Raw genomic sequence first — 5,036 nt, 5'->3', positions numbered from 1 at the left:
TGCAAAGTTCATGTTGGGAAGTTTGTTGGCCACACGAGACAACTCTACTTCTGCTTACCATGCATTTTACCACATATCTAGTGAGACACATGGTATGGATCATCTTGCCAAAACCTAAAGCTGTGTACCCATCGAGCTTTCCGGATTGCTCGAGTGTGTGGCCCAGTAGAAAATCGAAAGCCCGATATCTTGGATGGATCGAGAGGTTTCTTTTTTTCTTTTTTACCGATTTCACGTCAATTAGTCCATGCTTGGATTGCTAGCGTTTATGCCCATTTTTAGCACCGTGACGTGAACCAATGGAAAGTTGTCATGTGTGGACATTATGGGTTTGATACTCACATAAATCATACTCGCAATTGAAGATATATTCATTTGATATTCCTTTGGCAATATGCATTCCATTGGTAATGCAGAGGGATAGACTCTTACACATGCCTTTAAGGGAATGAACCATTGCATACCATGTAGCCACGATCAGGGAGTTAATTAATGAGATAGTATGTCTGGCACATCTATAAAGACCCATATAGAGAACAAATCATATCATGGATTCAGTTATAATACACTCGATAAGGTTGTTTCTCAGAATCCTTCTGAAATTGGATATTTCCCATAGATGCTTGGAGAGTTTGCCAAGATCGCAAAAATTCTAAAAATTGAACCGAAATCCAAGAAAATCTGGTTATAGTTCGGACTCAGATCAGGAGAAAGCGGACATCAGACAAATCAAGCCCCAATCCGTACAATAATCAAAGTTAAGAGAATGGGGGAGCTCGATGAAAAATCAGGTCTGACCAGTTTAACGATCAAAGAGGATACAGTGGGAATAATGGTGGAGATAACTCTTATTAGTACACTTATTTGTGCACCTATTTGTAAATCACGTGAGTCCTAAGTGAGTCAGTTGAGTCCTTTGTGAGACCTGTCTCAAGTTCGCATGTGTGCATGTGTGTATGTGAGTATGCATCTCGTGTATTTTGGTCCCGCGGTCCTACCGGTCAAATTTCGGCGACCCTCGACCTTCGGATAGTGATTGCGGTCACCCTTGAGTTTGTTCACGTAGACCCGACTCGGATTGACCCAAGACCTATGCCATTGCGACCGCATTGTCACCGTGGTTCCAGTGCCGCGTCTCATGCGTAAATCCAGCGTGTCCATCAAAAGTTATGGGGCGCGCATTATTTGGACTGTTGATTGCATTTTTGGTGGGACCCAACTGATTGCACATTTCCCATGTGCATTATTCCCCATGTAAGCCACCTTTAGCCTAGCAATGATGGCTTCTTTTCTCAAGAAAACCATGATGAGATTAGCTTCTCTAGGCAATGATGAGCCACCCTATCCCATGAGCAATGATTATTTTCTCTTTTCAAAAACTCATCTTTTTCTAAGAAAGTAATCATTTCAACTTTAAAAACTCTCTCATCTCCCTCTCTCTTTTTTCATTTCTCACTTCTCCTCTTTGCAAATGCCCTCTAATATCCTCCATTGCTGAACTTTTTCAACCCTCTTTCCTCTTCTTTCCCCCTAGATCTAACCATCAAAGATCCATCATCACCATTGAACCTCCTTCCTTGAAGCTTAAGGAGCATGGTGGTTGAAGAATCTTGAAGATCCAACAAGTGGGTGAGCATGTAGGATAGATTGCATGGTTCTTATTGTCATAGATCTTTTGTTGCTTCATATGGAAAGTGTAGGACTCACCACATCAATGGTGAAGGTCCACCACTCCTTGGATAAGGTCTTTTTAGCCATCACTTGCATGCATGTGATCTTGATGGGGCCATTCTCCATGGACCCCATCTTGATGAGATTTCATTTCTTCTCCTCTTCTCCCCTTTCTAAGGTTTGGATATAATGATCATGTGGCCCACCTGATGTGTCATACAACCAGAATTTTTAAATTTTTGGGACATCTTGGCCCAAGTTGTTGGACACCCAGGCCCAACTGTGCTGCCTAGTTTTGCTGCTTGATTTGGAAAGCCTTTGGGCCTGATTTTATGGATTTTCTTGGGGGGGGGGCTGGGCCTGGGAGTTGTGTGACACATCAGGGTAGACCCCACCTTGTAGAATCTATGATTTATTTCCCATTTATTAATTTTTTTGGGCTGATCTAGACAGCAACATGTTGCTATCCAGATTGCTGGAATTTTTTTTTTTTTTTATGCTGTAATGTATGGGTTGTAGGCCTTGTTTGTGGTCTTATTTTTCCTGATTTCTTAGACTTCTCTTTGACGTGTGGACCCCACCTAAAAGTATGTTAAACCTCACCTTCAAATGTCCCTATTTGATCACCCAAAAGGGTGGGCCAAAGAGGGTGGACGGTCCAGATTTTTCTAGACTGTCCAGCCACACTGTTTGCTGGAAAATCATAAATATCAGCCTGATTTTGAAATGGTGGGCCACCTTTGTAGACCCCACCTTACTGTATACTTGTATAGGAAGGTTGGCCTTGCATTTTTTCAAATTTACATAGACCTGGGCCCACTCAAATGGGGTGCTAAAGTCAGGGACAGTAGCATTACTGCAGCAGGAAAATAAAAATTTGGACCTTGCTGTCCATAAATTGCATGAGTTAAATAAAATATTTTTACTATCCCAAAAATCTTAAATTTTTATAGGGAGGTGTCCCACCCATGGTGGGACCTATCCACACAATTTCAGGGCCAAGGAATCCTATTTGGGCATCCAAAAGGATGGGCCAACATACTGGACTGCCAGAAATTTCTGCTGTGCAGTCCAGCAGCATAGTCCCATAAAAATAATATTAAAAAAATAATTTCTAAGAAGGTGGGCCATATTTTTGGATCCCAACTTGTTTTAGACTTGATGAGGGACCTTGGGTCCAAATTTCAGGATTTTTGGAGGCCCAGAACTCACCCATTGGATGGCCCAAATTCAGGACAGTTATATTCCAGCACTATTTCACCCTGGATAGATTGTCTTATTTAAATTAATTTAAATACTTCTGAGTACGATAAAATTATGAAAATTTACAGGGAGGTGTTCCACCCATGGTGGGACTCACCTACAAATTTTTGGGGCCAATGGAGCCCCGTGCACACCGTGGCAAGTGCTGGACTGGCTCACCACGTTCAGGTGTCCCGATTCACCAGATTTTCTTGATGGTCTGTTTTATTTAAATTAATTAAAATACTTCTGACCGTCCAAAAATCACAAAATTTTGAGGATTCGTGGTCCACCTATGGGAGGACCATCTTGTAAATTTTCATGGCCATCGGGCCCCTGTACTGACCGTGGTGTGGCCTGCAAACTTGGGTCAGTTTTGGGCCAGATACTCAGGCCCGTAGGACTACCCACCACGGGACGCCCCTACCTTGGGCTGTTGCTGGGCCTGTATTCCAGCGGCATGGCCCACTTCTAATGTGTGTTGTGCATTCCCCTCTCATCCGGTGGGACCCACTGTGATATGTGTGGGTCACCATGGGCTGGTAACCCATCTGAATTACATAAATTTCTGGATTCCAGCAGGCCCAGGAAGTGGGTGGGCTGGAATTCCAGTAAGGGGCCCAAATTTGCTCCATAGTTGATTGTTTTGGAGCTGTTGTGGCCCACCAGATTTAAGGGAGTATTGCACACACTCCTTGCCTTATTTTCTTAGACATTTTTGGGCATAATTAGTTCCTCTTAAGGCCCACCTTTGTGGTGATGTTGGGGGTTAGCCTTAACCAGATTTTTGGTAGTTTATAGGCCCAATGGGCTGGAAACCTATTTCTTGAGCCCAAGATCGTGCAGGGCCTGACCTTATTGTTTTACGGGCCCAATGGGCCGTCTACAGGCTGACCATGTGTATTTATTAGTCGTGATGCCCTCATGAAATGCTTAATTATGGGCTGACTTGCGGGGCCTACATAAATGTATAGTGTGGAGGGCCTTGTTAAGTCTTTGGGCTGATGTGGCAAGGCCCACACTGTCAGTATAGGCCTTGCCCATGTGTATTCTTGGGTTTATGGGCTGCCCTCAAGCCCACCATAATGTATGAATTGGATGACTTTTGTTTTGGGCCATTTCTTTAGGGCCCATTATGTGATATAGTATATGCATGTTTGTATTAGCAAGTAGGCCTTGTGGACTCAGTTCTTTTGGATAGGCCCATTGATCTTGGGCTTATACTCTCCTATTTATTGTGATGGGCTTAGGGGCAATGATACACAAGAAGTCGGGCCCTTGGCTGCCCACTAAACTGACCCTGTACTTAGGCCAAAAGTGAGGCCCAACTCACTTGTGTTAAATGTGAAACTTGCCCATGAAAATGAATTACTGGGCTGCCCATGAAGCCCACCACAATATGTGGAATTATGACCTTTGTGGTTAGGCCCAAACCTTACTTGAGGGCCCACTATATGGCCTATTAGTTGGGCTTGGTGTGTGGCCTACTAGTCCACACATTGCTTAGGCCTTAGATCTTTCATTATATGGGTAGTGGTGAGCTACCTCTTAGAAACCAGTTGAGGTTGGATGTCCTCCTGGGTGATCCTAAGGTAAGCTCATAGGTTTCTCTATGGGTAGTTAAAGGCCCACCATAGACCTTAGGCCATTTATTTAAGGCTCAATGTGCATGTATGTGGAACCTACCTTAATGCATGTTTGGTCCAGGCCATCCAAGCCTTGGATCGCCCGATTGTGGAAGCACTCTCTGCCTTAGGTTGCTGCTGGACTCACAATCCAGTAGCAGACCCACTCGATCTTTTCATGATATATACACACTCTCCATCTGGTGGGGTCCCCCAGTGAGTATAGTTGGCCTTCATGAGATTATTTCCACATACTCAACTAATTTCTGGACCTTAGCAGGCCCAGGAAGTCAAACGGGCCAAAAGTTTATCAAATGGCCTTCGATGTACAATTTTATGGTTACAACTTTATTTGGCTGTGGGGCTCACCATATTGAGAACTTGTGTACGTGTTACATGCTTATGCTTTCTTATAATCTTTGGGCTTAAGCAGTGCATTCTTTTGGGTCACTTTTAGTGATCTTATGAGGACCTCATCTTAAGATCAGAATTTTGGGA

This window comes from Magnolia sinica, chromosome 5 (genome assembly GCF_029962835.1).
Source record: "Magnolia sinica isolate HGM2019 chromosome 5, MsV1, whole genome shotgun sequence".
Taxonomy (NCBI): Eukaryota; Viridiplantae; Streptophyta; class Magnoliopsida; order Magnoliales; family Magnoliaceae; genus Magnolia; species Magnolia sinica.
The sequence above is the reverse complement of the archived record's forward strand: the minus strand, read 5'-3'. Positions refer to the sequence as shown.